Below are 13,130 nucleotides of genomic sequence, written 5' to 3'. Positions count from 1 at the left end.
ATACATGACATAACACCCAATTTCCCATTGGAATCCAATATTTCTGCAAGTCGAAACAAAATCAAGATGATAAGAACGACTGCTAACCAACGGGATCAGTAAATACAACTTGTAGCAGGAGGTGGGCCTTCAAGAGGTCATGAAAGGAATTAGGAGCCCAATGAATAGCAAGATTTGAATATGAGAACTCGGGATATCAGCAAGTGTGATTACCTTTGCCAAACCCGTAGGTTATTAATAAAAATTAATAAAAAGAACTTTTTCAGGCTAGTTTGCATGGGAACTCATTTCAACAATGTTACCTTATCATTGGAGGTGGCTGTAGGTGAACTCGACAAGTAAACAAGGCGATATTCATGCATGATCCAGCGAGTTCTAGTCGTCGAAGGCTTGCTTTTATAGAACACGAGTGTCTTCTTCATCCCTGTAATCGTATCTATCTTCCTCGAAATCAGATTGTTGTTGCAACATCTAGTGATATGTTTATCGAGACCACTTGCTTTCCAATATCCATCGCCACTCTTTCTGTTTACCCTATTTCCATGTCCATACTTGGTTTCTTTCTTGCTAAAGAAATATCTTTCTTGCTCCCACTCCCCTATTTACGTACGCATTTGAAATCAAAATAGTTAACTACTATATATTTTAGTTGCATTGAAACAAAATGAAACACTTATAATGTGATTCACCATTAGGGTAATATATATAGTGTAATTTACAAAATGAGCACAAACCTGGCAAGTCCCAAGGATTAAATTTGCAAATGTCTACGATTTCAGGAATGATTGAGGCAGGCAACGGGCATGCGAAGACCTTACGAAGCAGATACTGAAACACGATCTCTTGATCCGTGGGTTGGAACCGAAACCCGGGTGGCAATGTGATTGCTCCATCTCTAACAAAACTGAGTTTATCTTTAATGGCATTATTAATAGGATTTTCTGCATGCTTATTATCCTCAACAGACATTTAGTTGCTGGTAACTTAACACTTGGAAAGGAAAAGAAAGATAATGTTATGAGAGTTAAGAAAAAGGGTTAATTAGTTATGAGTGGAAAGAGGGAACATTGGTGTCTCTTTATATAGTAATGGAGGAACTAAAGTTATAGAATCAAGATATAAAAGAAATGACTTTTGGTTAACTTTGGTCTATTTGGAACATCTTTTTCATGTAGTACTTGCTCCTTAAGTTTTGTGGGCATATATTCAAGTCGCTCAATGCTAATTAATAATCTTTTATATGTAAACAAGAACATCAAATCATGCTACTAATTCATATTAAACATGCATATACAAAGTCAAAAACACCACTTGTTCATGTATTCTATCCATATTTCAGCACACTATAAAACACTAAAACGAATTAACATCGCCGACGTCTTATAATCCATGGGTAAGAAAATGGAGATACTTTTGTCAAAAATAAGAGTGCCGCTGATCAGTAGGGGCGGAGCCAATGGGTCCGCTCAGTGTGCTAACCCTCGTTTATCAGTTTTTTTTTTGAACAACTACATATTTTTCCACCTATTTTATTTCATGTTTCAAGTGATACCAGAACCCATATTTTTTTGATTGTTAGACATGCATCATTACCACTATTTGGTGATTGTCGTATTAATTTTGTAAGACTTCTATTATAAGGAAAAAAATATGAGTTTTTATCTTTTTAGTTGTTGCCGATAGAATAACAGAAACTTATGATGACCTATATCTTCGAATTCTGTGCGCAATTAGGAGCCTAATTACTTAATGGAACTTATTTGTTTCAATTATGTATACTTTTTTCCCGATTTGACTTTGATAATCTTTCTTATGGTAAATGGATTATGCTTTTTCAACTTATATAATCAAATAATGGATTTATGACATAAAAGGGGCATCGATCCAACAAAGAATTCTTTCTAACTTTTCCATTTATTATTTATTTGAGAATCCAAACCCTTTTCTATCATTATGCATGGTTGAAATATATTCAGCAATTTAAAAAAAAAAACAAAAAAAAACAATATATGCGTACACTATATTTTCTGGAGGAATTATAAGTTTTTAACCAAAATTAAATAAACTGAAAAACAATAAATAGCTTTAAACTTTTTTATCTGTGCATTTTCTTAGAAGTTACAAATAAGAATGTTTTAGTACAACTGAATGCCTTGTATTAATTTATCATTAAGATACATAACGAAATACTTTAATAAAATTCGCCAAGAAATAAGAAATATTTTCGGTTCCTCATTGGCCATGCTAAAACAAGGCTGCTTTTCAAGTTTTGATCACAATTATCACATTCACTTTTGATCTTTAACTCATGATCATAAATATAAAAGTATAATATTATTGGTTTAAAGAAAACCAAAAGGAAATTCTTTTAATTAATTGGAGCCTAAATTTGGTGCTTTCCTTCGGGGAGAAGAAGTAGCTTTTATGTAATGGTGTAGTCATATAAGCTGATCGATTACCTTCATTGGTCAAAAAGGAGACCCCATGGTTTCTCCCTACCAAACAAATAAATATGTCGGGCTGTTGTTTTTACATTGTTTGTAGTTAGTACTATGTTAAACATAATTACTATTACTATAACTATATATAAAGGCACCGATTGGGCCATGTGGCAGTCAACCACTAGTCATATTAAACTTTTTTTTATATTTATGTTTCAGTTTCGGTGCTGTAACAAAACCGAAACCGAATGTTATGTTTTAGTTTCAGTACCGTATCAAACATAACCGAAACCGACTAAATTTGTGTCAATTACTGCCACAACGCGCGCATCGACAAATCTCGGGTTTTATCAACGTATGGGTTTTACCGATTGAATTAACGTCGTTTTAAGTATTTTAATTATATTAATCTTTCTATATATTAACGCTTAGGTTTTACCAATGTAGTTTATATGGTACCGTAATGTTCGTAAATGAAACCGAAGGAATTCATGTCAGCTCACCTCACCACTACAACGCCTGTGACCGATAATGTTTGGGTTTTACCGATTCACCGCCGTAACACCCAGACTGACATCGCTTAGATTTTACCTAACGAATAAACATTGTTTCAAACATTTTATTTGTTTATATGTTAAACTTTTTAAATATTAATTGATAATTTTTTAGGTTTTATATATTAGGTTTTACCAACGTTGTTTATACGTAATTGATTCTGACCAAATTCGCATTGGCTCGTCATTGTAACGCTCGGGTTTACCCGCCAGGGTTTTACCAACTCTCGGGTTTTACCAATGTCCAGGTTTACCAACCGAAATCGCATTGACTTGTCGATACAATGCACCAGTTTTATCGACCGGGTTTTCGACGCAGCGCTTTTGGGAAAATCAATGTTTTTACCGTTACGACCTTATTAATATGTTACGGACCAATTTTTTCTACAATTTATACAAGTTTCGCTATTGTTTCCCGCGTTGATATATTAATTTTTTTTAATTCAGTGTCAGTAACTTAACGAACTTAACCCATACCAATCGTAGAACCACCAGTTGGGCACCTTTGCAACACGATGAGGAAATAAACATATCCGACTTGCCGGGCGCAACGCGCCAGGTATAACTAAGGTTGCAAAAGTCACTAGGCGCTCCCAGGGCGGTCGACTAGGGAGTTGCAAGTACTCGGTCTAGGCAGGGTGTACTCGGGGAGTACTCGGACACCGTATTTTATAAAAAAATTCATTTTTCGGAAATTATATATATGTCAGATAAGAAAAGTTTACTAAATATTCTACAAAATATAAATGAAAAATATAAAAATAATCAATAACACATACATATTAGTTCAAGAACATGTCTCAGTTGATGGAATATGTACCTAAATCATACTTAAATAAAAGGTTTGCGAGTTTAGAACTTCGAATCGGATGATAACAATGGTGGTTGCGAGTTTAGAACATAAATTAGGTTGCGTCTTAGCGAGAAAAGGAAAAAACCAGTGGTAGGCTCTTGGAGAAATTGAATTTTTTTAATAAAAGTCCAAATTTTGTTAACACTGAGTTGGACCGCCTAGCCCGAGTATTGCCGCCTAGGTCCGAGTTCGCCCGCCTAGGACCGAGTTGGACCGCCTAGTGCCGATTCCGAGTTTTTTGACCTTGGAGAAGAAAAGCGGTGCAGTATAGTGCCGAGGAGCGCCTAGGCGCCGAGTACTCAGCCGCCTAGGCCGAGTTTTAAAACACTGGGTATAACGCTAGTTAACCTACAAGTATTAGGGTTACTAAATCTATCCGCAAATAGTTTTTACTTTTTAAATTTAAAAGGGAAGATTTTTAAAGGAGTAAAGGGATATCAAGACTAGCCATTTGTTTTGAAAATCCTTGAAATAGTCACTTCAAAAATTGTCGACAACCCATTTTCATCTGTCATCCATCTAGGGATGAGCTTGGGACAGTACCTGTATCCATATTTATACATGTACCCGGTTGTACCCGTACCAAAAATCAATAAAAACATATACCAATACTCGTACCAAATTTTTCGGTATGGTACGAGTACGGGTACATGTATTTCGGCACGGTACCCGTTTTTGTACCACTTTGCCTTTTTATTTCCAAATCTTCAACGATCTTGAAACACTGGTACAAGTAACAAAGATCTTGAATTAGTCCGGGTATCGGTAATTGCACATGTACGTGACAGGTACCAAGTTAGTACAAGTACCGAATTGACCGTCTATTTAATGATAAGATAATATTGAAGAACTCTAATTCGATCACCAACTTTAAGTGATTTGTTTGTTGGTTCGAGTCTTGGATGCTATATTATTTAATATTGAAGAAATGTTTGGTACTTGTTCAATAATAACATGGTTGAAGAATTTATTTTATATACTCCCTCCATCCAATTTTAAATGTCCATTTTTCCATTTTTGGTTGTCCCAATTTAAATGTCATTTCTATACATATAAATTCAATTTCTAATTGTGCCCTTACTATTACATATACTAGATGTTATTATGGTTTTTAGTCATAATAACTTAAATGACATTATTGCCATTTTACAGCTCATAAAATAAAATGAACAAATATTTCTTAATTTATGTGTTTTGGGTCCCATGACATTTAAAATGGGACGGAGGGAGTATTAAATATGAATAATCTCAATTAAACCCATATATATTCCAAATAGGTACAAAATACCAAACGTACTCGTACCGTACCCGTACCTGTACCCGATTGTACATGTACCAAAATTCAACTAAAATGAGTTCCAATACCCGTACCGAATAAGCCAAATTGGTACGGGTACCGGTACGAATATGTGTATTTGTGATAAAATGTTCATTCCTACATCCACCTGATTTGTAACCCAATAAAGCCCTTCCACTTGTTAACAAGATTGGTCATCCTACCGTTTTTATAAAAAAATATGATCTTTTAGATAGGCCATCTGACTGTTTTTATAACAATCTGACCATTTAGATTAGCCACACAAGAAAAATTTTGAACAATCGGATCTGACGGAAACGGAACTTTAAACAGTTGGACAGACTGTTTAATAACTCGTCGGCTTTGAGCAACGTATGTCTGATTTTTTTTAAACAGTCGTACCCAACTTTTTGGCAGACACGTGTCTAGTTGTGGATCGTTACGTAATCAGTCGGATGACAGATTCTAATTAGATAACCAGCTTGGGTATTTCTAGAAACTGGGGCTAGGTAAAGTAAGAATGTACTTGGTCAAAATGGTATTAGATCATTTTCCCTTTTTATAAACACCTAAAACGAGGTTAATTTATAGTTAACCAAATCATTTGACGTTTGAGGTTATTATTCATATTCAGATAATTAATTTCGGTATCCGAAGCTGAGTTATACGCAAAATATTTGCTTCAAATATTACGTTCTAATGATTAAGAAAATCGTCGTCATATTGACCACATGATTTATGCCATTCTCTATATAACTTACAAGTTACAAGTAAAAGATTTATGTGGATCCTTAATGCATCATAACATGTCTTTTAATATCTCTTCTTTCCGAAAGTAATTATAGCTACATATTTTGACTACCGATTTTGTCAAATTAGCAACAACTTTATTTTTATTCGATATTATTCGGGATAATAGGTGGTTGGAATTTAGCTAAATACTTTTCGGATTTTCTGAAAATTCTTTTACTTATAGATAGTTTGCTACCACTCATGTAAGCTCAAACAATTTTTTTTATTAAGTACGCTGGTGTTCCAACTGAATTAGACAAGTTCACTTGAGTGCCAAGCAAACTTCATGTTAGAACACTAGATTCAATCACAATAACTATAACAGATCTCGGATCTGTATGTATATGATTAATCCTTAACTCGGATCTAGCTCATAATTATGTATGATTATATGTATATATATATGCTGTATATCTTATCAGTAATAATATTAAGGAGTGTATGAAGATTAAGAGAGAGTATTTTTGAGCAAAGTTTCGTTCATTATTTCAAAACTTACATTAAACGTGAACAGGGTTCACTATAAATAGGAAGATGGAACTGATTCGTTACACAAGCTGTAACGACTCAGCTTCCATTTCGTTACACACAATTAAACTTAAATAACTATAACGAATCGTCCCCTGATTCGTTAACATCCCCTAACGAATCAGGAGGGTATAAACTTAAGTCTTAGTTCGCTAAACAACCTTAGCGAACTAGACCATACATTAACGAACTAACTAGATAAATAAGTGTTTATTACATTAAACAAAAACGACAAATACGTAAAGGTTAAATACAAAGACTCGAGACGCAAAACCGTGCACTAACAGACACCCCCTCGTCTTGAGCTCTTTGTCTTTAAATTACTTGAAGCGCTTGGACTGCCAGTCTCTGCAACTATGAATTCCGTTTTCATAACAAATACGCACAACGCGTTGGAATTGCATAGCCAGGTCATAGTCTTCATTGCGCTCTATTAGAATCTGATTCTTGTGTAGCACATCATTGTCGGTCTCGGTTAAATTCACCAACCACATTGGGTCGATAATCTTAATCAGCTCAGTCTTCAAACCCTTTCCCAACACAATGACGGCCTCGCCGGTTTTGTTGTTGTAGTACCAGCGGTTGAAAGATAACCACATGTGTTGATTCATTATCTTCACCGGCACACGCTTCATTCTTTTCGGCGGTTTTACCTTAAGAACCAACTTCTTCCAACCTGTCTTTGGGTCAATCTCATTGAGACGTTTGCGAATTGGAATCTGTGGTTTGAAAAAGTTGAACCCGTGGTTCACTTCAAACAGCAGGTGTTGGTGAAATCAACTTGCCTGTTTATTCCCCCCCCGATTAATAAATGGACGATATGCCAAAGTGCACACATCCCATCTCGGTAATGAGAGAAGGTCAGACATCCTTTCGTAATACTGGACGCCTTTCTTTCATTTCACAATGCATACCTTTAATTCAGAATCATAAAGCCAAGAAACGATGTCACCTTGTACTTTTGACACGGCCTTAAAAGTAGTCTTTTGATTGTCTTTGGCGCGTGCTATGGCTTCTCGTGATTCTTTATCAACGTACCTGTGTGTATTGATAATCTTATCAATCCTGTTGTCTTGATGAGCAAACCAGCTATGAATTCTGTCAACAAAGTCAGCAACTTGTTTACTCTTAGATGTCTTTTCGAGATGATCTTCTGCTTCTTTTACAATCTTCTCATTAAACACTGGAGCACCTTGATCAACATTTGTGTGTTGAAACAAGTCAGGATACTCCTCAGCAGTCACATCCTCCATCTCAACTTCCTCATCGTCATAAATAAAATTCGTATTCATTTCAATTGACGGATCATCTGTTATACCTTCCTCATTCACCACCTCGATGTCAGGCTCTGTCTCTAACACGGTCAACTGTTCATCATTTAACCCTAGAAGTATTGAAATCTGCTCCCGTGTCAGAGACCTATCAACAAACTCACCAACCTCGATCTCATCCCTGTTCACCACACTTCTAACCACCCCCGATCCATCTACAAATATCACAGTGTTGGCTTCAATCATTTCAATTGGCTTCACAGCAGTTGAATCTTGATATGCAACAATCTGTTTACTCAAATCATCACCGCCACTTGTACCAGTACCGGAAGATGATCCGTGCGTTTGTTTAGGCTCACCTCCTGCACCAGACTCGTCAGGATCTTGTTCATCATTCTTGAGTTTCTTTAAGGCATCCTCTTTGCAAGTCAACTGCAAAATTAGATCCTATTGCTCCTTCATTTTCACCCCCTGAGACTCAACAATCGCACGTAGCTCTTTAGTCTCCTTTTGACAAAATGAAATATAACTCATCATCCGTCTTTGATTCTCCAATAAACGTTCTTGATTCTGACGGTCAGCAGACATTTGGTTCTCATATAGATGAAGAAGATTTAAAAGCATGTCTGTCTGACGGTTTGGTGGCATAGCGTACAAGGATGGATGAACTGGTTGGATCGGTCCTTGAGACAGAGTAATTCTCATAAATGAGAGATCACTAGGTGGAGGAGGCCTCATTGATTGTGTTGGAGGAACAGTAGAAGGTCTATCCGAAGGCCATGGGATTTCAGATAGAGCCATCTGAGGAATCAAACCAAGCCTTTCATGAGATACCCTCGTTGTCGTTAATGTTAGCATCAGAGTGCTAGTAGTAGACGACACGATCGGGCGTTGAGGCGGTGTTTAACGAGGTAGTGGCACACCAATGATTACACCATCCCCAGCTGAAACACATCTCTTCTTTGAAGGTTCACCAGTTGCCACTTCCTTTCCTTTTCTCTTTCTTTCTCGTTGAGCTGCAATAGTGGCAGCTAACGCAACTTCAACTGCGGCCTATTGCTCTCTAAGAGCTGCATCACCATTACCACCATCACCATTATCATCATCACCATCGTCACCATCGTTCCCACCTTCTCCTCCCTCACGCTCGGAATCCGAGTCATCATGGATCCAGCGATCCTCGGGAGGACATTCATAATCAGAAATAGCAGGATGACCAATTAATCTCTTGAATCTGGGAGGAGGAGATTGACAGTACAATTTCATTCTCCGCATTGTATCTGCCTTCATATTATCCAATTTAAGCTTATCATTCAGATCATTCGGATCAAGCACCAAATCCCTGATAGCGTCATTAACAAATAATTGAACAAAGCGTGGGTACATCAGGAATTTCACACGTCGTTTACCGGGAATACAATTTTCCTTCATATGATCGAAGATCATTTCAGAAAAATTGTAACGCTTGTTCAGAATAAGTTGCAACAAATGCCGATTGTAACGCAATGCGACATTCGTCAAACCCAACCTTACATCCACCAAGGCAATGAATAAGTACGTGAAGTAAATACTTGTATTGAGGACACAAGTATGCCTTGTTATACATTGACTCAGTAAGACTGCCAGCATAAAACAAACGTCCAAACAGTCCCTTGATCAATTCTTTGTCGAATTCACTCGGATCATCTATTGTGTCATCAAATTGTAATACCCTTCGAACTGTGTCATATGAAACAACAACTGGTTTAGTATTAACCACAGCAGTTATATGTTTCTCAGCTTCGACGTATTTAGCAGTGTTCCAGAATTGACGCACGATGCTGAATCTAATGTCTGGATTAGCTGTAACAACGTAATGGATACGAGATCGACGTATAAATGTCAGAATACCCCCAGAGATATCCTCATCGGGAAAGTCAGTATCAACAAAGGCACACACGTTATGTCGAGGATCATAAGGAAGTAAAGGAGCTTCCTCAGCAGGCTGATCAGCATCTTGAACTTGTTGATCTTATGGTGCATCTACAGGTGGATCTTGTTCCATGTTATCAACCATTGTTCTGAATAAATAATATTGTGTATTAGTAGTGTGAAAGTCTAAAAACGCAAAAGTGTTAAATCTTTAAGTATTTAGATGTAAACTTTAATTATGGTTTAATTCCTTGTGTATAATTAATGTATCGACGCGGTTAGACCCTTTGGAAAAATTTACAATAATTTAAGAATTAATTTTAAAATGTCATTCGTTAATTAGAGTCTGATTCGTTACACAAATATAACAAATCAACTGATTCGCTATCAAGTAAATATGTTAACGAAATAGGCTTAGCGAATTACTATTAAAAAGAGCGAACTAACCTCTAGTTCGTTATAAGTGAACGAATCAAATTCTAAGTCGTTAAATAATTCATTCGCTATACTAGTTCGTGTAAATCCTTAACGAATTGGACACGGAAGAGTTCCAATTCGCTAAGGTTAACGAATGGTCAATGAATTGACTTAGTCTTTGACTTTCATAGTCAAAATTAAGATTAATATGAACACAGACGGTCAAAGAATCAAATCGAAGATCAATTTCTCCATAATTTATGATGAGTATCCAAACAAATGACTCGACGAGTCTCGGAAACTCATAACGAAGCCAATAATACCGATTATGAGGTCCTAAACCAACCCATAAGTTAGGTTATGAATGATGGGAATAGTGTTTAAACCTTAGAACCTACAATCAATCAATGAACCCAACATTCAATAATCAAAATCTGATTAAAGATCACCAAGGGTGTCGGAATTACATTCCGATCAAAAAAAAATCACATTAAGTATATAAACAGAGTATGAAGCTGATTAAACAAGGTTTCAGAAACAGTAAAAACCTTGTTATCAAAATCAACTAATTACCCTATCAAAGATGTAATTCAGAAGTTCGAATATCGATGGTCGAAAAATCAGAGAAAATTTGAACAGGGTTACTTTAGTTGTAAGGAAGATGAGTGAATAGTGAAGGACGATTCGTTTCACGCCGTCCTATATACCCAGTCCCTACACGTCGCCCCATGTACGAATCAAACGGATTCGTTAAAAACTTTATATTAACGAACTAGACAATTCGTTAAGATTAACATAATGAATTAGAGTCAATCCTTGTTTCACTTCGTGGCTTGATTCGCTAAATATGCATAACAAACTGGGTGTATTACGTTACAGAGTACGGAAGCGAATTAGGTGAACGAACTGGACTGTAGTTCGTTAAGAAAATACCCAATTCGTTACCCATAATTAACGAATTAATCATTATTTAATTTTAACTTTAAATAAATAAATAAATTAAACAAATTAAATAAAATAAATTAAAGAATTAATCACTTTAAATTAATTTTAAAAAATCACCGAGTACTTTTCTCTCAATAATCGAATACCTTAAAATCCGTTTCACTTTTTGAAACCGATAAAGAAATTTTTTAAATAATACGTAAAAACAAAATGATAAAATATTTTTGGTATTTTTGTTGAGTTTGAGCAGAGAATCATATTGACCAAATTGCCCTTCCATCATAGTTTTATATTTCAGCGATATTATGACTGGTGTTAAGTCGGTCACTGGTATTGTTGTCCACTTAAATCTAATAACAAACTTTCAAGTGTTTTTGTGATATGATTAATTGGTTCAATTATAGCACAGAATATGAGAAACTATCAGCCTCTAATCTCATTTCAAGCTTAATTTGATTTTTGCCATATCACCCCAACTTGACTTAAACCATTATATTGTTGATCAAAATTTGTTTTTTATGGAAATTTATGAGCAATGCATTGATTTTCTGTTACTATGAGTGAATATGTACGAGTCCATCTGTCGGCTTATATACATTGTATCCCCAGGGGTCCGTTTCTTAATGGTATTAAGACGCACGCAAGGGAGGAACAATGTATGACTAACAGCGGATTTTGATCAAGTCAGTAATTTGGAAATTTGTACGAAGTACAGCAGTGATCAAGTTTAATGACTTTGGGTTTGCTCTAAAAGCGAATGAAATATTCATGCATATGAATACCCAGATGATTAAGCCGCATAAAGACTCACAGTGTCCAGAACCTCAAAGCTTGTTATTTGCTTTATTTTATTTTTGGTTGATCAAACAAGTATAAGGCTTGAGTATGACAGGTTATTACATTTCTGCCATCCTCACCGAGACTTTTCTAGAGACTAACACCCCTTTCAATTTGGCGTTTCTTTATGTTTATATCACATACTTTACTCTACTTGTTTGTTTTAAGACCTACCAATGCACCAATGCAATTAAGCATACAGTCTTTTAAGCTTACTTCTTGCTGGATTTGGAGTCAAGATAATCAATGTTTTATCATTTTCTTTTTTTGCTTCAAAAACTCAAAATTTTGAGGAGCATAAAACAAAATAAAGATAAATTTAATCGCCCTAGTTAACGTAAGTCTATAAATAAATGGTTGTTCTATCAATTCAACAAGTGAATAATAGGACCAAGACATGCAAGCATGCTTCACATACTTAAATAACCGACATAATTTTCAATCAGAAAATAAACTAAAAAACGCATAACGAATGCCCCAATTATTTTCCATTATCAGGTGAATAGCTAACTTGATCATTTACAAGTAAATGTCAGGACCAAACATATACAAGTACATGTCCTTCAAATATAAGTAATTGACATAATTTTCAGCAAACGCATGCAAAAATCTTTTTGATTTTTCGCTATTCATACTTTAAAAACACAATATTTTTGTCTTTTTCACTTTTCTTATAAACAAAATAAACTTCACAGTCTTTTTGGATTTTCGGATTTTTCTGTACAAACTTAAATCACAATCTTTTTGGATTTTCAAAATTTTTTTTAAATGTTTATGGTTTTTCAAAGAGAATTTTAAAAGGAAAACATTAAAGAAAAGAAATCACAATATTTTTGGATTTTAAGAATTTTTAATGTTTTTGGGTTTTATCTATACAAACGAAAAGCACAATCTTTTTGTATTTTCTAGAGAATCACCCCCTAAAACCAAAATAAAATTTTTTAAAAAAATGTCAGAAAATAACGATAGTCATCCTTGTTTAAGAATATCATCGAGGGTCTTCAATCCGTTCAAACCAAGCAAAAATTGAAAACGCGTTTTGTCAAAAGATTTGGTAAACAGATAGGCTTTCTGAAAGTTAGTATGTACTTTCTCAAGGTCAATCAACTTTTTCTCAAAGCAATCCCATATAAAGTGATATAGAATTTCGATATGTTTTGTTTTCGAATGTTGTACGGGATTCTTTGTGATAGAAATTGCAGCAGAATTATCAATCAGAATAGGAGTAGTAAGAAACTTCAAACCGTAGTCGCGGAGATGTTGTTGTATCCACAAAACCTGGGA

General features: G+C 35.2%; 1 pseudogene across 1 annotated transcript; it reads right to left on the bottom strand.

Moving 5' to 3' along the window:
- Positions 1-4: 4 nt before the first annotated feature.
- LOC143587651 (NAC domain-containing protein 83 pseudogene) lies at positions 5-1,024 on the bottom strand (annotated as a pseudogene). The gene is made up of 3 exons (XR_013144933.1): positions 735-1,024; positions 303-598; positions 5-43 (listed from the first exon to the last, which is right to left on the bottom strand). The product of XR_013144933.1 is annotated as an NAC domain-containing protein 83 pseudogene (transcript).
- Between the last annotated feature and the right edge of the window lie 12,106 nt (positions 1,025-13,130).

The sequence above is a fragment of the Bidens hawaiensis genome, unplaced genomic scaffold (assembly GCF_021521415.1).
Source record: "Bidens hawaiensis isolate Kalapana, Puna unplaced genomic scaffold, B.hawaiensis_p1.1 tig00035818_1, whole genome shotgun sequence".
NCBI lineage: Eukaryota > Viridiplantae > Streptophyta > Magnoliopsida > Asterales > Asteraceae > Bidens > Bidens hawaiensis.
The sequence above is the reverse complement of the archived record's forward strand: the minus strand, read 5'-3'. Positions and strand labels throughout refer to the sequence as shown.